At 40.6% G+C, this 27,546-nt stretch overlaps 1 protein-coding gene across 3 annotated transcripts in view; it reads left to right on the top strand.

Moving 5' to 3' along the window:
- Window positions 1–27,546, top strand: part of IQGAP2 (IQ motif containing GTPase activating protein 2) — a 190,662-nt gene that overhangs the window by 20,113 nt on the left and 143,003 nt on the right. The window contains exon 1 of one of the 3 annotated variants that reach the window (XM_072138138.1): window positions 24,435–24,499. The exons of 1 other annotated variant lie outside the window; for it this stretch is intronic. The gene's annotated coding sequence lies outside the window, so the exon portion shown is untranslated. Of the gene's footprint in view, window positions 1–24,434; window positions 24,500–27,546 lie in introns of those variants that run through there. One more of the 3 variants, XM_072138156.1, reaches the window with a different exon arrangement.

Here is a 27,546-nt window from a genome sequence, read left to right as displayed (position 1 = left end):
AAAAGTTCCCATAAGATAGGAAAGGAAGTGATATTGGAGAGGGAGGGGCCGGATATCACAACTATAGGTTAATGATTGTTGGATTTACTCACATACTGCCAACAATTCTTATTTATATAGAAAGTTTGGTCTGGCATTGGTCTACTTTTATGATCGGTCTAAGTTTTTTTTCTTTTTGCCGTGAAGGCTCTATTAGAGGAGACATGGTAGACTAAATATATAGACTGTTTCTGGCTCTGGATGACATTAATCTATCAAAGATGTACTTGGAGACTATCATGGTGTCCCCTACTGTAAACCTTCTATTCCATTTTGTTCATCCTCTAGAGATGAGTGACTTTTGGGGGTTTTAATAGAAGTTTGCATGTAGCAGATGCTGAAGAGGGATAAAAAGAAAAACCTCTTGTTTCGTACTTTTTGTGATGGTCTGATCTCAGCATGACCTCCATTGGAGACAAAAAAGCAATTTAAACCAAGCCAGATATTCCAAATTTACAATGTCCATATTATGTGTAACATAAAATTATGTCTACCAAACAATCCTACACTCTTCACATAGGGTCTTTTGAGATTTCCACTGGGATAACCTGGGACAACATCCTAAAGTAAACCCCTGTTATACAAAAGAAAATGGTAGCAAGGACTCTGAAGAGGGGCTTGAAAATGCTTTTGGAGGAGCCCATTGTAGGAAACCTACCACTTGTAGTGGCAGGTTTCTGATGGAAATACCGGGCACCAGCTCAGGGTGAGCTGGTGCCGGAGCTTATTTTCGTTAGTGTTTTAAACCACGGTATCGCTGTTTAAAACACTTTTTAAACTTTATAGCCGGCGCAGGCAGGTACGCGCTCGGCGCTTACCGTGCGCGCGGCTACATAGAAAGTGAATGAGAGCCGCGCGCATGGTAAGCGCCGAGCGCGTACCTGCCTGCGCCGGCTATAAAGTTTAAAAAGTGTTTTAAACCGCGATACCGCGGTTTAAAACACTAACGAAAATAAGCTCCGGCACCAGCTCACCCTGAGCTGGTGCCCGGTATTGCCATCGGAAACCTGCCACTTCAAGTGGTAGGTTTACTTTAAAGCAGGTTACCACTCGATCTGTTGTTTCTACGCTGACCTGGGACCGAGTACTACCAGAAAATAGCTAACGCTGATCCCCTGTTCACTGGATTATTGGGAGGGGGGAAAGTTGGGGCCCCTAGAGATTAAAATAACCGTTGTCCTTTATGTCTCTTGCACACTTGTGTGTGTGATAAATGCTTCATTCACTTTTTTGGAGCAGTTTGGTAGCTCCATAGAAGTAACTGGAGAAGATACCAGGCCTATGGTTTTATGTATGGGCCAAAAATTACCTCTTTTTATGAGAGAAAACCATTGTGTTTATTTATTGTTATTATTATACATATTACCCCCTCCCAATGAGTTGTTTTTTTTATTAGATTTTTTTGTGCTTCTAGATGAATGTAGACATATACAGCTTTCCAGATCCTTCTGAAAATGTCCTTATTTGTTTATGCATAAGGGCCACAACCTTATTAAATATTTCCTGGTAAATAATGGTTGATAACCAACAAATCTAAAATTGATCTTCTAAACCCATGTTGCTTAAGTCTGTACCACCGCTCTGGCCTAGGGGTGTGCTGACAAAACCAATATTGAAGGAAAACAAATGAGAAGTCAGGTGAGGGATATATAACCTTGTGTAAGGCTGTTCGTGCCATATTATTAAGATCCAAAAAAAGTTATCCCGCTCCTGTATTTTTATCTATATTTATTACTGAAAATGGCATTGAATTTAGTGAATGCAATGTTTAACGCCCCCCCCCCCCCCAACCCCACCAAAAAAGAGTAACATTTGGGAATTGTTTTTACTAAGCTATTGACCTAACTAGTAATTTTGTTGCTATATGAATCAAATAAATAAGGCCCCACTTACATGGCATCAGTTTCGGCCCATAATGTGTGGCGAGCAACCTCATAACTGGCCAATTACTACTCACAAATGTTTTCCTGTTGTCATCAGAACATCCCCCATTTAGAAGGGTCGATGTCCTGACAAAAACAATGTTATAGCTGGCATGAAATATAAGATGAACCAAAAAAAAACCCAAGCCTTTGCTCATCCATGGTCCCCAGCAAATGCTCATTCACCTATGTAATAGGACCCTAACTACTATTTCCTATTCTTCCCTGATCCCTTGATCCAGGGAAAGTTCCTAGAACTGGATTTTGATTCTCTGTCACAACGGACACTAGTACGACCCCTATAGCGTCACCACGATTTCCTTAAACTTCTTCATACACATGGGTGCTTTGTTCAGGCATCATCAAAGGTGTCTATGTCCACCAGAACATCAAAAATCCATATGGCAATATTTTGTTCCTGACATCATCTGAGATAGCTCCAGTTAAGCTTGTTGACCAATCTGGCTAAAGCTTGGGGTTTCACTTCTTTGTATAAAAGCCTTTATCTTTACCGGCCAATGTCTGGCTCTGCTCAGATGTAGTTCTTGTGAAGATTGAATATGTGATCTTCTCAAAATAAGAACTTTACTAATAATGGACTTTGTATGTAATTTTTTACCTGATGAAGGCTCCAGCCCGGTGCCGAAACGTATAGTGTTTTACCCAGTATTTTTTTTATTAAAATTGCTTTTATAGATAAACCATCCCGGTCTATTCCCTGAGTGTGACAGCGCCCCCCAGAACGGGACATCTCCTCGTGGATCTTCGCTAATAATGGACTTTAAAATAACAGTCTTAATAAACTCCTGCCAGAAGCTCTGACGACTATAACCTGAGCATCTGCTTTTTATCCATGGTCTGAGATCCTGCTGTGGTTTATTTCTCCAGCCCCCCATATCAGAGGTGCGCTCACCTTTCCCGACGTGGCACCATTTTTCAGCAAAGCCCTTGATTAGGTTTAGGAACATGTTCTGCAGATTGAAACCAAATTCTGCCTGCTCTACTTTTTACCTCCTACAGCAATGACTTATCCCATGTATCTGATCTCGACATGACTTTGCATTTCCTGTGCCAATTACTGTAGATCTTTGTAGTAGAATCCTAAATATACAAAAAGTGGTCTGGGCACTTGAATAGGTTAATGTCAAAGCAGCTTGTATCATTTGTAACAAACAGGGGTTTCCTCTCCGCCCTTCTGGGCACAGCTAGGCACAGGTTGTAAAGGAACTTTAATGTTATTTTACGAGAACTGATCTAGTGTTTAGAAGCAAATATAAAAAGAGGAGAGCAGGACATTAGCAATGTGACTTTACACCTATTTTGTATTTCACAGCAGTTTTGGTCTTTTGAGAATCATTATTTCTGCTTTATTAAATGTTTGAAGCCCTAAGGAACCATCTCGCCATCAAAAGCTATTCCTTCTATTTCCTCAATGCGGATTAATGTGGTTTGATTTGGGAGAGAGAAGATAACTATTGCCAGACACATCTGGTGGTTGGAGAAATATCCTTTAAAAATACCATTAATATGTATTGGACATTGAAATTCAAGTTGCCTTTGTTGGGAAACTCCTTAGGTCCTTTCAAAATCGCTACCTTTTTAGATATCTTTGCTCTTGTGTTCCCTGACTTGCATAGGTTTAGATCTATATTTTCAACTGGATAACAGGGGGTTTCTTTGATCTCGACAGTCATCTTATTTTCTCTCAGACAGGAAATGACCTGTACAAAACAGGAAATGTCTACATATAGTGAGACTCAGTAGGTGGTGTAAAAACTGTAAGATTCCATGGGCATATTGACAAAGAAATTTAGATTTATTTAAAAAAAATATATTTTTTCAAAATTGTATTTTTGCATTGTTTTTTAATCAAAAACATTGGTCATTATGTGATGATACATATAATATGGTACAATAGATCTTTATAAATACCCCGGTTTGGGGAAATTGTTTGTTGTCATTTCCTAGTTGGAAATAAAAATACTTTTACAACAGTTGTTGAAGGTCATGGAGGAATGGAGCAGCACGATGCATGCACAGTCTGTCACATCATTTAATTGACGACAATAGGGCCCCCATTCTCCTGATTGGTGGTGCCCCTGTAGTTGGACCCCTACCATTCATATTGTTTGACCTCTACCAAAGTATAGGGGTTGGCAATGAAAGTTGTCACGACCACTTAAGGACATTTACCATATGGCCTTCTTTTATTAGAACTATGCTAATTACAGCATGTGCTCAGGCTATGCCAACCAATCACCTCAGGGAGGTTTGTATTTTAATTTATGCACTTCCCCCATAGTACTAGCGGTCCTGCCTGTCCTCTGCTTCATGCGCTCAGGCTTATTAGGACACATCTACTGTCAGTAAACTCATGGTTGATGTCCTTTAAATGTGCAGCCCAGATAGTTTGCAGGGTTTCGTGTTTAGGCTGGTTCACATCATTTTATTTGTATACGCTTAGTGACGGGTAAGTAACCGATGTATACGCATAGCGTATACTTTGACAAATAGTGGCCACTAAACATCCAGTACGTCCAAAAATGCAGGCTGGAAACGTATGTGGTCAGCGGAGGCGATGGACGGCTACGAGGAGCAGATGCAGCATGTTGCATCCCACGCCACAGCCCCGTCAAGCACATACACCTCTCGGTAAGAGGGAGGACCCTCTGATGCCACTGTCCATATATTAGGGACTGGGGGAACACCCAGCCAATCGCCGACTGCTGCCGATTTACACCCCCCCCCCCAGGGAGTGTCCCCAGTGGGATCACCTATGTCCCTACATCGTATAGCAAAAGATGCAATGTGATCCCAGCCTTAGAAAGCCATCTGGTATCTTGGCGTCTTGCTTGCTACCACCTTGGCTAGACTGAAATTTAGTATGGTAAAGGAGGCGATATATAGATTTATAGTAGGCCGATAAACAAACTATCCAGCTAGAAGAGTATGAAAAGTCGAGCTGTCATGTTTTCTGGTGTAGAGTGTAACTGAATTGTCACAGATTGATGAAAGGAATTCCTTGGCACAGGATAACGATGACCTATATAGAAAGATGGAAAAGTAGGATGAGAACATTGAGGCAGTTTTCCCCCAATACTTACTGCTGGGCCTCTTTGTGATAGCAATAACCTCCACCGTGGGAGATCCACATAGCTGTATACTCTAACATGACAATTGCAGTAATCACAGTGTAATTCTATATAACTAAAGAATTGTATATGATCTACATTATTCATATAATTGGTATTGCCTCCCCAGGGAATCCCATATTCACTTACAAAGTGGATATTGAGCACTACCACAATTTGATCTTTGTCCTTTTTAGCTTTCCGCTCTGGATGGAGAGTGATTGTGAGTAATGCTCTATTTGTACTAGAGTGAGTTAGCTCAGGGAGGGAACATATTAGCAGATGTGTATCACTGCCAAGTAAATCAGCTTTTCCATGAATGCACTGGATCTTATCTTAGATTCAAGAAGTTACAACATGATTCTAAAACCCGGTGAGAATACAGAATATGTAATAAATTATGGCCAGTACCAATGAACTTGCTATGAAAAACTTCAAAGGTAATGACTCAATAAAGTATGTTCCATAGAAAGATAATGGGATTACTGGGCATGCACTGCTTAAATTATAGTTTTATATCTTGCATCCAGAAATGTTTTACGACTTTAAGAAGCCCTGATACCATAGTATTGACCACCCTTACACCTTGACGTTTATTGAGCATGTGTCTGCTGAGACAATCACTGGCCTCAATAGTAACATGTGAATGAACAGCACATCATTCCTGAGGCCTGTGATCGCTTCACATCTGATGTAAACACATTTGGGCAGATCTATGAGTGCCCTAAAGTTAAAGTGTGTCTGATTTTATCAAAGAGTCTTGATCAGTGTTGGCTCCAGGTATCAATAGGCCCCTGGGCGACAGATCCTCTGTTGGCCACCTTGCAGTGAACTCACGTGGCTGCATTAAAAATTCACAAAATAAAACAGTCTCCTGTTCCCTAAAATATTCCCTGGTTTATCATACCATACAGCCCCATCGTGGTTATTTTATATACAGCCCCATCGTGGTTATTTTATATACAACCCCCCCTCACTCCCATGGATTACTTATGTACAGTCTGAAGTGGCCCCCCCCCAGCAGCCCTGGGCCCCGGCATTTGCCCATGTATGTCCAGTGCTGGCGCCGGCCCTGGTCTGAATGATAAATTATCTTGCTTAGTTACGAGCGGTCTGGTAAAACCTTGCTCCTCCTATTAGTTTGCTTAGTTTTTAAATTTGTTTTTTTATTTTAAATTAGTTTTCAGGAATCTGGGCCAGGCCAGGGTTGGGTCAGTGGAGAGGGGGAAGCATAGTTACCCCTGTCCTGGGCCGAGATTTTATTCATATTTCTACCCTTTTTCACCTGTGATTTGTCGTCCAAATTGCAACAGTGTCTAGAAACCCTGAATGTATTTCTGTAATGGCAGATTATTAAATATGGCCCACTGTTAGCTGATCGCTATCCTGCCGTACTTTCCAGTACCATCATATTAAAACTGACCTAAGCTGGTGGTTTTCAATTTGTTATATAGTAATTTATAAAGATTTACCCCACAGCCTTTATTTTTTTATATTGGAGAACCAAAGACCTCTACTATATATTATCTAATAAATTTTGCCTTGCCCTATAATTTTTGGAACTACACCTTGGCATGTTTAATATTCATTTCTCAAACATTTCGTAAAACCACTTCTATAACCTCCCAGTCTGGCGGGAAAGTGAAGCAAATCTAATTATAGTACTTTATGTTGCTTTTTATGTTTGCTAATAGACCTTACTGAGAGCTGATACTTCACCTTAGCTGTTCACTTCACCCTCATATATTATTCTGTAGCCTCTGAGGTCGCCTCGTTCGCTCAGTAGATCATTTTATTAATGAGAAACCTTGTAATAATTAAAGACCCCGCTCATTATCTTCTCGAAATGTCAGATAATAATAACGACATCTACTATGGCAAGAAAATCAGTATGCAGAACATGCTCCGCCATCTCCATGGCAATCTTAGTAAGCCGGTCTAGACCTCAGCCGTCGAGCGATTCTCGTTCTTCTCTGCACTGTTTGAGCAAAGCCTAAAGTTCACACTGAGGAATGTTAGGAAACTTTATCCTGTTTTTCACCAAATGTTAAATATCTGCGGACAAGCTGTGATAGGTGTCTAACGAACAAATTGTGGGAAAGCTCTTTATTTTTTTTTTTTGTGTGTGTCGGGGAAGGACAAATTTCCCCTTTCATACTTTATCTATTTTCAAGATATGAAGTTCTAACTTTTGGCTATACATCTTCTGCAGCAAAACTTCACAATTGCTCTACTCAAACTCTTCACTGCCTGACCCTCGGTTCAGCCACCCGACCCGGACATATTATCGCATTGGCGGACAAACAGCCAATCTGTCAAATTGATGCCCCAAGCAACTAGCCAAGGTTTGATTGGTGATTGGCCAAGTGTCCCTTGGCCAAACAAGAATGCCAAAACCCGAACTTAACCATCAGGTTTGCTCATCTATATCAATAAGCCATCAGGACACATGGATCTGACCATTATGATACAAAAATATGTTAAGGAGCTGTCCAAATTACATTGTCTGATTACTTATTTGGGGCCCTAAGCTCCTGTAAAAAGAATAATAGTGTGATATGGTGCTACATGGAGCACCTACAGTTCTTTGTGACAGCTCATTCATATGCTATAACAGACAAACTCTTGTTGGTAAAAATCAAGGTTAGGTTAAGTTCCTCAACTGGAACTGGCCAAATTTTCTTTGGAACGCCAACTTTCTAGCCAGGTTTGCTCAAGCTATGTTTTGTTTGGCTTGTTTGGCTATGGCTTGTTTTTAAGTTTGGACAAATTTGCTTGGATTGTCTCTGATAATTCAACTGTTGACAGTTGTGCATATACCCGTATAGAGTGTGTGAGGCCATTCTAATAATAACATTTTGTCCATAAATATACAGACTTTTCCATGCTTCAGTACTAGCCTATTTGTTCTTTTTATGGAGTGACCCATAATTTGTGTCTGTTATATTACATGTACAGCTGGTGACAGGTGAATGTCAGGTTTGTGAGATGACTTGCTGTAGGTTGTGTTAGAAACCTGGTTTCTTGTCATTCTTTTCTCCAATCACAAAAACGCAAAAAAAGTTTTTCCTGATGTATTCGACATCTATAATCTTCCACATCTTGAATGTAATATGTATGAGCCATGATCATAGTATTGATGTGAAATTGGAAAATACTTGTTTTAAAGGGCATCCACCATCAGATGCACCACATGCTCCTTCAGATTTCTTCTTCTAGGAACTTACTTTATTATAGTCTTGAATGCAAAATTGTGCCAAATTTAGTCTGGGGTGTTTTACGGCTTACGTCACTGGAGCACCTATGAGCTCGGATCATAATAATAATATTTATTGTATATCGCCATCATATTCCGTTGCGCTTTACAAATCATAGGGGACATATACAAATAAAATAAAACATTACAGAGAACAAACTGTCATGGAACAATAGGAGTGAGGGCCCTGCTCACAAGAGCTTACAGTCTGAGGATGAAGGGTGACACAAGAGCTTATAGTCTATGAGGATGAGGGGGTGACACAAGAGCTTACAGTCTATGAAGATGAGGGGGTGACACAAGAGCTTACAGTCTGAGGATGAGGGGGTGACACAAGAGCTTACAGTCTGAGGATGAGGGGGTGACACAAGGTAAAAGAGCTTGTATAATGGTCCGGTCATTCTTCATAAGGGAATAAAAGAAAATATAATAAATGGAGGTGTTGCTGCTTTACCCAGTGATCAGCCGTCATCTTGTATACAAAGTCCAAGTTGAATGGGACTGCAGAGAAGCCTGAAGCTTGGTGTCTGGTGGTTTCTGGATAACAGATGGAAGGAGGACACAAGATGGGTTCATGCAGTTAGCGAGTGTGATGGGCCTGCCTAAAGAGATGGGTTTTAAGAGGTTGGGTGTCAGTCTGATAGACCAGGGGAGAGCATTCCTTAGAATGGGGGCAGCTCTAGAAAAGTCTTGGAGATGTGAGTTTTGGAGAGGTTCAAATTAGGGTAGAGATTAATCTCTGGCGGATCGAAGAGCTTGGGTTAGGCAATAGACTGAGATGAGAGAAGAGAGGTAGGAAGGTGCAGCATTATGCAGAGCTTTGTGGGTGAGGGTTATGATTTTAAACTGTGTTCTGAAGGAGACAGGCAGCCAGTGCAGTGACTTGCACGAACTGGAGGCATCTGTGTAACATTGGGTCTAAAAGACGAGCCTGGCTTCTGCATTAAGAATAGATTGTAGAGGAGAGAGTTTAGTGAGTGGGCCTGCTGCTTCGGGGTTATGGTGACCTGACAGACTGAGATGGAGAGGTTAGGATAAACTCTGTTAGTGGATGGTAGAAAGACAAGAAGTTCTGTAGATCAAGTTGGTAGAGACCGCAGAGAGACTATCACTAGAGTTCTGACTTCGACCAAAGTGCCAAAGTATATAGTTATTCGCTCCCCCTCACTTCTCCCGCCTATGTTAGCTAAGATATCAATCAATATGTTTAAGTTGTTGCCTAGAAACACAGACAGTAGCTAGTAGGTGACTACATTGTTTCTTTGCAGCACAGCTAGTGGGAGAAAGGGTATGGGTTTGAAATATTAAGGGAAGTTGGGAAGGTAAAGGGCAACAGGACAGCATCAGATCCAGGGGTGAGAATGGTTTTATTAATTTGGTGTTAGTTTCTATGAATTCAGTTCTCCTCTTCAAAAGGAATATCCCCCAAATGTTTCACAGGGTGTGAATTAGTACCTTTTTAATTTTCTTTGACCATATCTTCTGAATGGGTGGATACATTTAATATATATATATATATATATATATATATATATATATATATATATATATATATATATATATATATATATATATATATATATATATATATATATATATATATATATATATATATATATATATATATTAATATCAGGGGCTCAGGAGGAATGTGTTGACAGGTTTTCTTTAAAGGGAACCTACCACCACGATTCTACCTATAGGTAGATCGGGTGGTATGTGGATGCATGGGACGTTCTGGCATGCGCAGAATTCCAGCTTTGCGGACTAGGGCATGCAGCTACAAGGAGCTGCGCACCAAAGATGTCACGGTAGGAGGAGAAAAGAGGCTACTGGGGCGTGAAGGAGCTGCAACGTGTAGCTTCATGTCCGGCTACTCCACGCCCCAGCAGCCGCTTAAGAAAATTAACATATTAGGTTATTAAAGTTTTTAAAAGATAGCGGGGACGTGAGGATTAACTCTAAAAAGGACTATCCTCACGTCCCATACATCCATCAACCACCCGTTCTACCTTTAGAATCGTAGAATCCTGCTGGTAGATTCCCTAGATTAACTACTTGGAGGAAATGGAAAACTGGGGCCAGGGTAAGAAAAAAGAAAAAAAAGGACTATCCTCACGTCCCATACATCCATCAACCACCCGTTCTACCTTTAGAATCGTAGAATCCTGCTGGTAGATTCCCTAGATTAACTACTTGGAGGAAATGGAAAACTGGGGCCAGGGTAAGAAAAAAGGAAAAAAAAACAAACCTATGTTCTTCTCTCTTGTTCCCATACCCACAACGCTCTGTTACTTCTGCTGCATCCGCTGTCCTCGGACGTGGGATGTGACTTCCGTTTTCCAGGGGATTTCACTTGCAGCATTTTCCCCTAGCCCACAGATGCCAGCGGGTCCTCTGAACTCCTGAACCTTTTGATTCTTTCTGAGGGGGAAATGGAATAAAAGCAATGGTGCTTCTTGATTTTTTTTTAACCGTAACTTTGTAGTACTTAAAGTTGCTAGGCCCAAATGCAAAATCTGTACCAGGCTTACAACGATAATGTATCTTCTTTAGGATTAACCTCCTCATATGGGAAACGGATCCCTTACACCCCTTGGGGTCTTGTCTGATTTCACCTCCTCATATTACTAACTCTTTTACATTTGAGGCTTGTTTGGCTACAAACTGTACTTGAGTTGCGTTTTGTTCTTTTTACCCACCTGCAGATGACCGTGTGCAAAAATGATTTTGGCCAGATGGAGATGGAGCCATGTACGATCCTCATTCCTCCCCATCTCCATTAGAAGCTGAAAAAACAAGTAAGAATTGGACCTCCCCTATATAGTGGTGCGGCCACATGGTGTGGTGAGACCGGGTGTGCTCACCGCTCTGTGACCGTGCACCGTAGACTTCTATTGTGGCCGTGAGCTAGCTGCCATTTTTGTGGCCGACTCACAGCCACTGTACAGTCACCGATGATCATTAGCATTGTCCCAGAAATTTTTAGTTCTAAAAAATGCCAACCGCACCACTAGCCCTGATTATAGTTAAGTTTGCATTCAGACATCTCTTCTGGTATTCTCTATCTGGTCAGTGCATGTGTCATTTTCATTTCTTGTTGCTTGGCTACATAGCGAAAACTAGTATTCTGTACATGGATTAATTGGACAGGGTAGGTTGGGGGAAGTCATGATCCAAAAGAGTCTTTGAGAATTAAGGAAACAACTTGACAGTAATTTGGGACTATGACACCAAAGAGGAGTTCCACTTGTGAACATCTGCTAATGTGTCATATTGTGTGTCACCAAACCAGAGTCTCTTGTAATTCCTTGTAACGATGTAGTTTCCACGTCTCCAGCAATTTGTTTCTGTTCTTTTCATCTATGTGTTAGGTTACACACCCCCTGAGAAGTGAACCCGGCTCCCAGTCTCATTGTGTCCATTGATAAAGCTGGTGAAGTCATGTAGTAATTCATGCAGAGAAATTCTCGCTTGGCTCATGTGGTTAATATTTCATGAGGCCGTGTAGAATCATTTACCTGCGCTGGGCAGAAAATCTGCAACAATTAAAAAAGAGATGCTGGAGGTAGCGATCTATATAGTTGTACACTGCATAGTTTGAGAATGAAGCAAATTCAGGCTAATTTAGCAGATGTTAAACTGAAACTCTCTGTTAGTGTAAGACCTTTCCTTTGTAAAAAAGGTATTTTGGGCAGATGGAAGTAGGAGAATGCTTAAAAATAAAATCACTGGCATTGGGTCTTTTTATGAGATTGGAGGGGACACGCCCCCTAGCGCCCTCACAGGTTGTGTCTGGTATTGCAGCTCAGCTCCATTGAAGCGAAGGAAACTAGCCACGCATAATCTGTGGACAAGTGTTCAGGAGAGATCCCGGCACACACGTATTGAGCTTATTGAAATGTGAAGAAATCTTTGTGTACAAAATCGTGACATTTCTGCTTTAACTTCAGTCTTTGTCAAACCCTGTAACAAAAATAGTCAAAATGTAAAATTATGTATATACAAAGGAAATACAAAGTAGCATGAGTACAGTTTATATATTGGGGAGTATCACAATAACACATGTTTAGTGTAAAATTCAACCATTTTGGCAGTTTTCTATTGAGAGGATACATGAGAAATTGCACTTTTAGGCTACATTCAGACGATGTATGCCTGCAGTACTGTAGTACGGCGGGCATACATTGGCGCTGCGGAGAGGAGCAGGGGATGAGCGCAGCTCCCCCCCGCCCCTCCCCATAGGGAGATACAGCCACACTAACGGCGGAACTCATGGGTTGTGGAATCTCCTCCATACTCACACTTCGTGATATCATATATATATTTTTTTCTATTTTGTATATTGCTGTGATCTATATCCTTTGAGTTTGGTATCATTTATTGATTTCAGGATATGCGATTAACCATACGTACATCAGTTTATATATGCACAGTTAGTCATGGTTTACATCATATTTCATTGATTGGACGCCCAGTGTAGGTCCACCATGACTTGTAGGAGGTAGAGCATACAGGCATGTTATTACCATACACTGCCATCAGCACAATATATCCATGTGCTAGTTTTAAATGTTTTTAAATGTTAGTGCTCAGTGTATTTAATAAAATTTGCAATTTGTTTTTGTGCACATCCTATCTATTCTTTAGTTTTTTTGTTACATGATTTTGGGATGTGTGGCACTATTAGTCGTCCATGCAAACTCTAATCTATACAGCGCACAGCGCCGTATCACGTAGAAACATAGGACATCTCCTATCTTTCCACGGGCCATGGAGCGGTATGGTGCCACACGTGTGCTGCACCGTACCGCTCCCATACAGGGCCATGAGCCCATAGAAGTGTATGGGGGACGTATATACGCCATATATACGTCCCCCATACATATGTGTGAATGTAGCCTAGTGTAATACAACAAATAGTTTAGAACACATTAGTAAACATATTAGTTAGTCGATAACACCCAGGATGCCTGGATAATGTCGCCTAAGAAGGCACAATATAACACCAGTTTGGCGTCTCAATCGTAACTTAACCAGTAGATAAACTTATCAATGTAGCCTAACCATGCAGACGGTCCCCTACTTAAGGACAGCCGACTTACAGAACACTCCTAGTTAAAGACGGACCCCTCTTCCCACTGTGACCTCTAATATAGCTTCCAGAGAGCTTCACCATAGTCCCAGACTCCAGTAATCATCTGTAAGGTGTCTGTAATGAAGCTTTATTGATAATCCTTGGTCCCATTACAGCAAAAAATGTTGAAACTCCAGATGTCACTGGGCAAATAAAAATTGTCTGGAACTACAATTATAAAATATACAGTTTCGACCTACATACAAATTCAACTTAAGAACAAACCTATGGAACCTATCTTGTACATATCCCGAGGACTGTCTGTAGTGTGAATATCTGTATGGCATTACATATGAAAATGGACACAGGATGTTTGATATATGGAAGTTGTATATGTATGATGAGGAGTGTGCATAGTGACTAAGGACTGTTGATGTATGTGGGATGTCAATGAAGAAAGTCAAAGGTAACATGTGGAGTTGTAGGGAAGACTAATGATTGGTATTATATGTGGTGTAGATGTGATTGAAAAAGATGTGTAGACAAGAAGTGATGTTGAAAGTAAAGGTAGAAAGGATACCCAGATAGCTAGTGGCAACCTTTATGGTATTTGATGGTATAAATCACAAAAGTGGAACCACAGGTAAAAAATGTCTCATTTTTTGTAATGAACAACCCATGCTAAGATAATATAGTCTATCTCCTTTAGAAACATTTGGGAACATTGGAGGCTGTGTTTGAAGAAAAGTCTGTCTACAAACCCTCATCGGTGATCCTACATCAGCCCTGATTAGCATATTTCTGAGGTTCTTGGGTCGTTTACTACAAGATAGAACCAGACTATGAAATTCACTGACCCCAGGTTACGTTTTTGTCAGAATGTGCCAATGATGGCGCCCGTCATTGGCACATTCTGACAAAAACGTAACCTGGGGTCAGTTTGATTTTCAAAACACTGTTCCTGGCTGGATGATATTTGTGTACAAAGGGGATCCTCTTTGGATCCCTTGTAATTCAAGGTGTTATGCGTGATCGAAGGTTCTCATGTATGACCTTATCTGGACAGCCCTGATCCTTAAAGCGTTGGGTCATTTCCTCAATCCGCTGTTGTCGGATTGCTAACCAACCAGTTCAACCTAGCAAACTTTGGGAATAACTTTTTTTGGTTTCTGGTGGGTGGATGCTGGTAAAATGTAGGATACTGTTTCTGTTGATGGGTGTACTATAAATATAGGTAGAGAGATGACCAAATTCATCTTTAGGCACCAGTGTGTCTAAGAGTGTGTCTAATGGTTGTCATGAATAATGAATTTCAGTTCACTGAATTGAGCACCTCATGGAACATCAAGAGTGAATCCAATGGTTCTCCCCACACACAGAAAATATAATCTATGAAGTGTCTCCAAACTACGCCATACTGTTGGGTGGACTGGGATAGATGTATTTTTTTTCAAAATCTGACCTGAAACAGTTGTCATAGGGTGGGGCTGCATTTGACCCCATGGCCATTCCCTGTAATTGTATGAGGAACTGATCTTGAAAGAGAATTTTTTTTCTAGAACTAGATGTAATAAATCAGTATAAAAGTTGATGAGTGATGAATCAAGGCCGGCTTCATTAAGCATTTGTATCATAGCTTGGATACCCTTGTTATGTTGGATTGAGGTGTAAAAGCTTGTGATATCCCAGGTACCTAGATTGTTGTCCCCTGTCAGTTTGTCCAATGGATTAATACATTTTAAGAAATTTGAGGTGTCCAAAAGAAATGAGGGTGTAATCGCTGGAGGCCACAGGCCTGCCTAGATTTTGTAGTGGCTTATGTATTTTGGGAGGGACATAAAAGACAGGGTAACCAAATGTGAGTTAGTGAAAAATAGACAACTCTATTTACTATTGTATCTCTGGTTAAGTGTTTTGTCAAAGGTTTGTGTATCAAATCTTTTATTTTGTACACTGGATCCCTAGGGACCTTAAGATAAACCTCCCCATCATTCAATTGTTGAATAATCTCCACTATATACTGTAGTCTGTCCTATCCTAAAGTAGCCGTGCGCCGCTTTTGTTGTCTTTGGCTGGTTTTAAATTAAAGTTTCTATCAGATGGTACTAAGATTACTTGTAGTCTAAAAAAGACCCCTAGTGTATTCAGTACCGAATACCTCCAAGTCTCTGTTGACTATTTGGATAAAAGTCTCCCTCCCCCCCCCCCCCCCTCCTTTGGCAGCATAAAATGACTGGTCCCCTTTCTAACTACTTGGGGTGGGATCTCTAATGGTGGACACCTCTAGGGGTTTGTCCTGAAAATAGGCCTAGAAGCGGATGGTTCTGCAGAACCAATGGATGTCCATGTCTAGTTCGAAAGTATCAAATTGTTGTGTTGGACAGACCTAAATACCTCTTTGGAACATGGATTGTTGAGCTGAGCTCAACAGTGATTGGTTTGTCACTGTTTTACTAGAGAAAGCTAAAAGCTGTTGGAAAATCTCTTAACTTTGTCGCTAAAAAATGGTCAGACAATTCTCTTTCTTCTATATGAATTGTAAGCTCTTGCATGCAGGGCGCTCACTCCTATTGTTTCACATGACTGTGTTTTACTGTATTACGTCTTATTTGTATATGTACCTCGTGATTTGTTAAGCATTTCAAAATATGATGACGCTATATAAATAAAGATTTCTTATTATGAAATTCAACACAAACCACATTTTTAGTTTTGTTCTAGCAGAAGTTCGGAACTCATGTAAAGGTTTCTCTTCCCCATTTTGTACATTGAGATATTTTTTGCATTTCAGAATTAAAATATCTTTGCATTAGTCATGATAGCAAGCCAGTTTGTCCAGGGTTATTGATTTTTATGGTGTATAATTTGTACAATTCCCAATTCTTACTGTTTTTCTATCCAGTGGAGTTATCTAAAGGAATTTCTGATATCACTGATGGTTTTTTACATAGGATCCTACTCTTTTGTGGGTGGACCTGCCCACCCATACACCTTTATGTCTGCCTTGGCCAATCATCTGTTTGTTCAGAAAGGGTAGGGGGGATTAGGCAGGTTGCACATGCGCAAGTTTAGGTTGCTTCACACTAACATATGCTATGCCCGGACTGGGACCCAGGTGTAGCATACGTTTGACTGAAAAGTTGGAGTGGTAAGTGCTCCTCCTCTCACCAAATGGAGACATGCTACCCGGTCATACTTACAGCGAAAGATAGAGCATGCTCTATTTTCGGATGATGGTGTGTGTGTGTGCACACCGTACCATGCCATGCACAATGCACTTGTATGGTGACCATATGCTAGCTGCCATTCACATAGCTAGCATACAGACCCCCACATACATTGTGTGAAAACGACCTTATTCCGACAATCTCGCTATGTGTGTCTACCGGACTAAGCCTAGAATTTCTACATTTGGGATAGTAGATCCCACAAACGCAAAGAGAGAGTTTTCCAGAAAAATGCTTGTGCAAAATTGGCTGTATACCCCCAGTGGCAATGAAACCAGGATCAGGTAATGAACATTGTCCTTTCTCATCTGTTGCCAATCGGAAGGCTCCAAAAATTAAATACTCAGACAACACAAAAAATAATTGGCTTGGGTATCTTTTTTACTGGTGTGTCCTAGTCTGATACTGTCTATAATAATCAAAATCCCACATTCAGGCGGTCACCTACTTTAGAACACCTGACTTACAGATGACCCCTAGTTACAAACGGCCCTCTGAATGTTGGTAATTTACTGTACTTTAACCTTGGGCTACAATAAACAGCTATAACAGTTATTAAAGGCGTCTGCAATTAAGCTTTATTGTAAATCCTGGTTCTTATGACGACCCAACATTTTCAAAATCCAATTGGCACAGAGGCCAGAAAAATTTTGGCTGGAGTTAAAACGATAAAATATTCAGTTCCGACTTGCATACAAATTCAACTCAAGAACAAACCTACAGAACCTATCTTGTACGTAACCCGTACGTAAGCCTGTAGTTAAAAAAAAAAAAAAAAATCTTGGTTAAACCTGTAATGGCAGACCAATGTATACAGGATTTGGACATGATAGGAATCAGAATTGAATGTGTATGGTTGTGTATGTGCATGGCCACTGAAAAAAAAAAATCCTGTGTATCCGAATTACAAACCTTACCAGTAAAAGACATTATTCTTTTTCCTCTAATTGCTGTGGCTTATTGTTTTTTGTAAGGTTATTATCCTTTTATTCCTGGATGGAGGGAAAAAGATGTCCGTCACGTGCCGCAGAAATACTTAAAGTCCCATGATGCTCTGCTCCCACGGAGCTATCTGTGCTCATGCACAGCGCAGCTATTGGCTGCTAGAGAGCGCGGACATGCGCACATCTATACTCGCAGCTGCTACAAACGAGCACCGCCTTGTGTGCAGCGCACATGTGCACACTTAAGTGGCTGGAGAGTGCGAGCAACTGCGGAACAGAGAGTTCGGACAACGCATGCCCAACTTGCACTAAAGCAAGTCTTCCGGTCGTTACTGTGGAGAACCGTAACGGCCACAGAAACCCATATAATTGAGTCCCTACAGTTGAAACAATCTTTTCTTTAAGACATCATGACATGCATATGCTGCTTTGATTCCTGTAGGTAGTGCTAGTGCCTGGTCAAGTAAAACAGGAAGTAGCATAATCATAGGCAGCCAAACTTCCTGTCTGCTGACTAAAATTAGAATAACAGAAAATTGCCAGTTCGTTTCTGTAACAATCACACCTTCATAAACCTGAAAGAAAATATTTCTCAAAATTGCTACAAACAGAATAAAAAAAAAAAAAGTAAAAAACAGTTAAAGTTGACTAAAGATCTTTCAGGAAGCGACTCGAACACAGAAAAAAGTGGGCATTGTGCCTGTTGCTAGAGCGCGGCTACTTCTCTACATGATTAATTCCTCTTGTCAGGATGAAGGTATATCATTGTATAATTTACTAGATGAATGGTCGCTCCATCAAATTAGATTCTTTTGCTGAATACATTAACATTCAGAGAGTTACTATAGTTTCTAGGAAGATCGAGCTCAGTTTAAGTGACTGAAAAGAGAAAGAGATCTGAATGGATATGAGCGCAGGATATGAGAGCTGTGTTCTTCAATTCTTTGGAAGGGGTTGACATCTTCCCAGCAAGCATTAGGCACACATTCCAGCCTTCTAAATTAATGTTCTCCTGACAAAAGTAGACAGCAAGTTTTCTCTTCTATTCGTTGACTTTGAAAGACTTATTCACCTAGTGTTATTTTTTGTATGAATACAATTTTCTGTAAGACAATATTTAAAAAATCCTCATAAAATCCTAGTTTCTCCTGGTCTACACAGCTTCTCCACCAAACGAATGGCTGTCCGTTCCCACCGTACCTCCGTGTATATAAGGGAGATGTGACTAAAGCAATCCGCAATGACTACTAATACCGTTAAAGGAAAACTAACATCCGTTTTAATCATAGTAGATGTGTCCTGCTAAGAAGTTCCTGAGGAACTATGCTCCTCTGGACTTCTATGATGGATGGCTGACAGACTGGTCCTCCCACTGGTTCTGGTCTCCCGTATGCATCCCGTATTATATACATTCCCATAGATATCTATTCCGAACATTCTCTGTACAGTATAGTATGGTGGACAATATGGCCATGTATTGCCCATTGTAATGAATAGGGCCATGCTACATGCCGATTATATGGCTGTTTTCATATGTTAGTGTGCATGAGGCCTAAGGTTACTGTTTGGCTTTCACAGTCATTTTTGTTGATGGGAGACCATGCACAATCGTATTTGGAATCTGCCTTTACAGTCGTCTAATATTCGGAATAAATTGTTGATTTTTCTAAAAGCACTGCTACTTCATATTGATTTCAGATGTTATGTAATCCTGCCGAGGCCCCTAATTTTACCACAAATAACTGGAAAAACATAGTGGGGCACATTTCACTAAGATTGTCAGAAACTTCGTTAAAAGTGCTCTTCCCATGTATAATGCTAGGGGCAACACATTCATTAAGAATGTGCGCCAGAAATCATGAATCTGTCGACAGACTTCTCCAACTTTTTTGTGGTGCACCTTTAACAAAGGGCGTGCAACAGACTTTTCGTGCACCGGAATGCCCCCTAAAGGGATGCATGCGACACAATAGTGGCACAGACACTTCTTTAATACCTGGGCAAACAGTTTTTCACCTATAAGAACGTGAAAAGTCAGTCCAAAAAACCGCACAAAGCCCTTAGTAAATGTCCTCTTCCTTCTTCTCTTCACGTGTAACAGAGCGGGCAGAGACGCGCTCTGCCTGCAGCTCACACTATGACACTTGCTGCTGATGCACTCCTCCTGAGTTTAATCAGGACTTGATTTCTTCATTATAGCACTACATTATCCTGTGTGAGGGGTTACAGGTTTCTTTATACCTTCAGTTGCTGTTGCCTCAGTTTGGCCTGAGGTGATAGACCTGCATCTTCTGCCAACCTCATCTACTATGATACTGTCAATAGGGGATAGAAGACTAAGGACTTTTAGACATGGGCCAAGTATTGTAGTTGACTAGCGTTGATCAAGAGTTTACATGATGGACATTATACGGATAAAAACAATCATTTGTGTAGTTGGACAACTGCACAAATGATTGTTTTACACCATATAATGTCCATCATCTAAACTCTTGATCAACGCTAGTTGATTCTCCGTCTTAGAAGAAATTTTCTGCACTACGGGATATGTCACTTGGAGGCTCAAAGTATAATGTGAATATGGCCAATGGAAGAATGGACAAGGAGTGCTCCGAGCATGTTGAGTTGTGGTTGTCACTTTCTCATCAATAGTTTAATAGTAAATTCACAATTCCTGTTTGAGTTGTATTCCACCCAAAGCAATGACACGTTATATGACATAATACATGTAACTATGATTCATTATATCCTAACCCCTAAATGACCCATTATTCTACTTCTCCTGCACAAAGATGTTCATGCTGAATATGTACAACTCCCAAGGTAACCCTTAAACCACAAAATGGCTCTATTCTTTCTTCGCCTTGAGTTGTGTTCTGCAAATGACTGAAATATATGTTGTTATAAAAGATGGATATTACTTTACAGACCCCTGGGGGTATGGATACAGTCAACATTGAACACAAGACAGCACACTCTCGCTCCTCTTGTCCGTCATCTCATGGGTGTCTTATTTTACATCACCTATGAACTCTGACCGATTGCACACTTCATTGCAGCCGTGAGCTTTCTTCTTGGACTATGGTCCTCTGTTTTTACAAGCAAATTTTTAGTGTTTTTTTTTTATAGGTCCAGAAGTATAAACCTGTCATTTGATTATAATTTACTGTTGTAGTAGCATTTTATGCCAGTCTGGAGCCTCCTTCTGTTGGATAGATTTTTTTATATACAGTAGGACTACAAATCACTATACAAATTGGTGCATAATACATTGTGATACAAAGTATAGGTGTACATTAGACCGCCATATGGTGCCTCTGCTTCAAGAGGAGATGCACATTATACATTTAAAGGTTGGTGCTTGTGCACCTATATTTAAAGGTTTTAGCTCAATAAACTACTAGTCCTCTAAGGTAGGATATGAAATGTCCTTTCTAGCATTTTCTCCTTTTATGTGAAATCTTATCCGTTTACCCATAAAAAATCCTCACCCAAAGTCAGGCAAATATTTTTTTATCTTTAATATGACGCAAAAACATGTTTCTATGTACTATAGACCCAAAGATAAAGTGATTCTATCCTACTTTGCTCATTGCATATGATAATAGAAATATAAAATTCATATTTGCCTGACTCTGGAGATGGTTTATAAGTAAATGTGTGACATATCACATAAGAGGGAATTCTAGAAAGATATTTTATACTTTATCTAAGGAGACTGGTAGTTTACAGAGGTAAAACCTGTTGACAGGTTCTCTTTAAATTGGCAAGTCAGGGGTCGGAAAGTAAGAGCTCTCCTTACGGAGACTTAAGGTGGCCTTAATTGGAAAAGCCTCTGTAAGGAGAGCTCCTACTTCCTGACCAGAGTTAAAGGGTTATTCCCATTTCAACAAGTAATTTGATATTGTTTGTATAAAGAAAAGTTACACAATTTTCCAATATACTTTCTGTATCAATTCCTCCCGGTTTTCTAGATCTCTGCTTGCTGTCATGTATAAAAAGCTTCTATTTTTACCACTAGTGGAGAAAAATCTGACCATGGTCACACTGTGCACGGCTCATTATATCACACAGCTCTGATTGCTCTCTATGATGCTAATGAGCCGTGCACATGTGTGACCATGGACAGAGTTCTGTCCACTGATAGGAAGCGGAGATCGAGAAAACCTTGAGGAATTGATACAGAAAGTGTAATGGAAATTTGTATTATTTTTCATAATACAAACCATAACCCTAAAAATTAGACAGTCTTATACTGCACCAGATTTTTCACTGTGCCTGATGCTGGATGATAAACCTGGCATACTGTATATTCCAACATTTCACTACCTACTATCGGTAGAGATGAGTGGATCCGATGTTCCGTTTAGGGTTCAGCTGCCAATCTGGTAAATTGAGGCCCCTAGCTTCTAGCCATGGCTAGTTGTTACGTTACTCAATTCGCAGGTTCGGCAGTTTGGCTGCCAATCCAGAAATACATCCGAGTCTGGCAGCCAAACCTAAAACGGAACGAGATGAGCAGACCTATCAGCCATCCCCTTTTTCAGAGGTCACGCTCTTTATATTGTACTTGTTAAAGAAGTAGCGAAAAATTGTCTAAAACCCTCATTGAATGTGGCACAAGGCATTTGGTGCAAGTTACAGCAAAATTCTGTCACAAACAGTTTGATAAAGCTACCCTATTGTGCTCTATAACATTCTACTTGCTAGTACATCATGACGACTGTCAAAGCTGAAATACTTGGCACGGATTTCTCTATACCTTGGGGTCACATACAGCTTTTTGATGCTGTGAATAATTTTTGGGGACAGACAAAAAAAGGAAAACAATACTTGCAGAATTAAAAATTCAAAGTCAAAGGTATTTTGTTTCATAGACTTTCTACAGAATATAAACACAAAAAAGCCTCTACCGCTTGGTCTCAATGGAGATTCATTGTCTGAACATTTTGAAAAGGAAAGTTTTTGAGATCAAACTTTAACACTCTGCTCCCGGAATCTATTTATATCCGCTCTTCTATACTTCTATTATTGTCATGGACTGAAAAAACCCACAGCTTCACGATTTAAAAAAAATAAAAATTGTTATTGTTAAGGGAGAAAAAAAATCTTTTAACACATTGTACATCAGTAACACAATTCTCCTCTATAAGACATAGAGGGAGAATGGTCAAAATGGAGACATAAGTAGAAGTTTTCCGTATTAACCGAGTAGATTACGTTTTTCATATCTTAGAGGCTCTTTTTTTTTTTTGAAAATGTAAGAATCAACCTAATATAATATAGTAAGCCAAATCACTGTAGCTTTGCTTCCATTCTTATGGTCGCTTATCTGCAGTAACCTCATATGACCACTACACAGAGGCTGGAGTTGTTCTCCTTACTGTTTCCTTCTCTGTTTATCAGCGGCTGAGATCAGCTGATCTGTGAAGTAGCTGCGTATTGCACCTTCACTAATATGGAAAGCCTAATCTATGGATATCTTCTCAATATTTTAATCCCATAAAACCCCTTTAGAGGGGGGAACTGTCACCATATTTTACCCCATTAAACTACAGCCCCGAGAAATAGGGTATGAAATGTCTTTTAGAGGTGATTTCTTTTTTCTTTTTCTTTTTTTTTTTTTTTTTGAAAGGTAAATGGGTGACATTTTGCAGGGAATTCTAGAAAGGAAAGCTCATACCCTACCTGAGGGGCAGGGACGTAACTACAGCAATAGCTGCTATGGTGCCCGCAGTGTCAGGGGGCTCTGGCATCAAAAGAATGGAGGATGTACACCGTTATATACATATTATGCTGTAGAATGTGCATATATATAACAGTGCACATCTTCCACACTGCATGAATCGCAGCTCAGATAAGAAATGTTTGGGGAGAAGAAGAAAATGACAGGAAAAGGGTCTCTCATCTCTAATTCCTGCCATGTACTTCCACCATGTGGTGTAAAAATGTATATCAGTGCATTAATGTGTGTATGCATGTAAGAGTGTATAAATGTGTAACTATACAAATGTGTATTTAATGGGAGGGTAGGGGGGCCCCATTCTGAAGTCTGCTGTAGGGCCCAACCTTCCCTAGTTACGCCCTGCTGAGGGGGCTTATAATTTAAGGAGGTAAAATTTTGCAAATTTGTATACATACCCTGTGCATGGAAAAAGCGGCTGCACCTATTGAAAACTGGTATGCTCTGTGCATCGCTGCGGAATCTGTGACAACTCCCATCATTTAGAGACTGAATATAGAAACTGGTGACCCACTGGATGGATTGCTTATCTTACCTATCAGAGATTACTGCATTCTTATGGTATGTGTAGTGAATGGTAGAGTCTAGGTGTAGCACCTGCCTAAATGCTACATGAATGGGCCAATGTAATTCTACCCCAGATCTCAGGTATCTTTGTTTGCTGTGTTGATGACCCATTCAAGATGGAAAGGTGGAATGTTGTGTCAGAAAACGCTTGGACATGCAACATATTGGGCAGGACGCGGATGATAAATGAGGTCTGACGTTTGTATTTCACTGTTGTGTGACACGTTGTATTTTCACAGTCAGCATTACTCGGCTTAGAAACCTCAGGTGTCCCCTATACTGTATGCAGGTGTGAAGCGTGTTTCTTCAATGAGAACATACAGGACTTAATGGAGGCGTCAGCGGAGCACGTGGATGCAGTGTGTTCTGCAGTGGCTGCACTTTTCACTGACTACTAATCTCCTTAACTATTCAAGGACCGGAGGAGGACACACACTTGACAAACTGTGTCAGCAACCCAAGGTCTATTTACATGTGGCAAATTTTTGACATTTTTTGGATTGTCCCCATTATCTGGATGAGCCCGATCCATAGACTTGTTTCAGAAGCGATCCCATTAAGATGTATCCACCTGACTTTCTGCATCACATCTGGTGTGTGTGAACATAGTACATTATTGTCAGAATTGGGTTTGTTTTATGAAATGCAGCTTATTTTATTAGTTAGTCTCTGGAGTACTTGGTATTGGAAACCATAACCTGGTGCTGTGATGATATATCTTGGCATATTGTTGTAATATGCAGTAACATTATTACTTTGAAATTAGGTCTTCTGGGGGTCGTCAGTCACAAAAACGCTATCCCCTATCCATGTCCATGGAATAGGAGATAACTTACTGATGAGTGGTGGGATCCCCACAGACTAAGATAACAGGGGTCTGCTGAATCCTAAATGAATAGAGTGGCAGGTATACGGTACTGGCTTTTTACAGGTTAACGTTCTTGTCTGTGCGTTAGAGAGGAATTCAGCAGTTGTGCAAATCAACCTACAGTTCTTTATCGAACAACAGGCAATGGACAAAACTGGTCACAGCAGATGCCTAAGCTGGAAAGGTCATGGAGAGCCAGTCCACAGGAAGGTTACACGCAGCCTGATAGTAAATGCAGGTTGGGCTGGTGCAGTTGCAATGGAGTCTGGATGGTGGAGCTGCAGTTCTGGGCTTGGGTCTCCGGACTTGCCCTGGGTGCCAGGCAGTAGGCCTGAGGCACTTGAATTTCCTGGGATTAGGATCCTGGTTGTGGCAGATAGACCTTGAGGCCTGGTTCTGTCTGTAGACTCTGTACAAGGACAGACTTTGTGCTAAGGACCATGTGCTCTCACCCAGCAGATGTTTATATACTCCCCTGGTCAGGTGGTAGCACCTCTCCAATCACCTTTCAGCCTGTGTGTTACAGAAACATTATTGGACAATTACACACTTCCCAATTAACTGTTGCCATGCCAGGCAGTAGATATAGCTGCAGTTACACAATATTCCAAGTTGTAGAAACATCCTAGAGAGTCTCCCTAACAGCTCTTGATGTGGTGAGGACGCTATTCGCAACTACCAGCCTGCCTATGCATTGGCAGGGGTCTTTCACATAGATGTATATATTTACTGTATGTGCCCTATCCCGTTGCCCTGGGATAGTAAATAACTACTCTTGGCTGTAACAGAATAGGTTTACAATAAATATTTTATATGCATCTATAGATCGTCTCAGACTCAGCATCAGCATATGCATCTGTAGACTGTCTCCGACTGTCTCTGTAGCTGACATTCTCTGCCACTGACACTGTCTGTCTCTGGTAGTCTCTTTCAGTGACTGTCGGTCTCGGGCACTCTCATTCCAGTGACTGTCGGTCTCGGGCACTCTCATTCCAGTGACTGTCGGTCTCGGGCACTCTCATTCCAGTGACTGTCGGTCTCGGGCACTCTCATTCCAGTGACTGTCGGTCTCGGGCACTCTCATTCCAGTGACTGTCGGTCTCGGGCACTCTCATTCCAGTGACTGTCGGTCTCGGGCACTCTCATTCCAGTGACTGTCGGTCTCGGGCACTCTCATTCCAGTGACTGTCGGTCTCGGGCACTCTCATTCCAGTGACTGTCGGTCTCGGGCACTCTCATTTCAGTGACTGTCGGTCTCGGGCACTCTCATTTCAGTGACTGTCGGTCTCGGGCACTCTCATTTCAGTGACTGTCGGTCTCGGGCACTCTCATTCCAGTGACTCTCTGTCATTTTTCCCACAGCTGTTTATAAAATTACACCTGATCTCTGGTTTCCATGGGCAACTGGAATAGTTATGCCTCAGACACTTGTGATAAATATTCCCCTGTCTCTGTTTCTATCCATCTTACCTCACACATAAGTGTCTTATACTCATTGCCTATAGTAACCAATCACAGCTCAGAGCTCATATTAATGACCTGTGGCAGAACAGCAACCAATTATGGCTCAGCTTCCAATTGTCTGCCACAATGCCTCCTGTATATGGTGGGTAATTAAATGGATTGGAAAAAGCACGGGGTGAAAATTGCGGGTCAAAACTTGGTCTATGACGTACCCTGAGTGACGGTAAACGCAACTGTGCAGATTCCTTTTGTATATATGTGTGTATTATGTCTATATACTGTGTGTATATGCTATATGTATTTATATGCAGTGTGTATATTGTGTGTTTATACTGTATGTATGTGTATATATGGTTTACCTACTATGTATGTGTGTGTGTATATATAATGTTATGTACTATACAGTATGTGTGCAAATTGGTGTATATACTATGTGTACATGATTTATATATTGTGTGTGTATAAATGTATAAATATGTACATACTGTGTATATATACTGTATAAGTTTGTATACATTTATACACTCATATATACAGTATATAGATGGCTACATAAATCGGTGCTGTTGGCAGAGCTGGGAGCTATAAGTCATTGCTTAAATTGATGTTTTGAGACTTTGTGATAAGTGGGTTTTGGGTTGTAATTTGGGCACTTAAGTCTCTAAAATGTTCATCATCATTGTTCTGGCCAATGAAGCCTGATCCCAATTTATCAGCTGCATAAAGGGGCCTTGGAGTTGTGACCTTGTTCTACGAGTCCCACAGAATGGGTGAACGAAATTTGGAACCCAAAGTCCCTTTTAATAGAGCGGTGCAGCAGATGGGTGTCCAGGTGATGTGCTGCAGGGGGCCCAGTCTCTTATATGTCCAGCTGCTTTATCTCCACTTGAGTTAATAATAATAGATTATTTTCATTTAGAATTTTTTTTTTCTGATTGACTTACATTTATATTTCCGCTACATTATGTAATTAAATATTCCATTACATTAATATGGCCTAAAGTTACATTTACAATCTTAATTCCTTAATGCTTATCGTTAAATAATTTTCCTGTAACGGAGCGATGAGTTGTTGTGCCAACAATTTGTGATTCATTTATTTCACATTTTACCAATTAGTTCCACAGAAAAACAGGATCTACCCACATAGTCCCCTGGATGCGTTCACCCAGCTTAGATTGTAAAAGTAGGAAGTCTTTAGAAAAGCACATCCTGTAGTTAACAAGTCAATGGTAATCCAGATTTTGGCAACAATGTTGAAGTTAACGTATCATTATTTACATTTTTTTTCAGGAGGTCTGTCCAAAA

The sequence above is a fragment of the Engystomops pustulosus genome, chromosome 1 (genome assembly GCF_040894005.1).
Source record: "Engystomops pustulosus chromosome 1, aEngPut4.maternal, whole genome shotgun sequence".
Taxonomy (NCBI): domain Eukaryota; kingdom Metazoa; phylum Chordata; class Amphibia; order Anura; family Leptodactylidae; genus Engystomops; species Engystomops pustulosus.
This window is presented reverse-complemented; position numbering and strand designations above follow the sequence as displayed.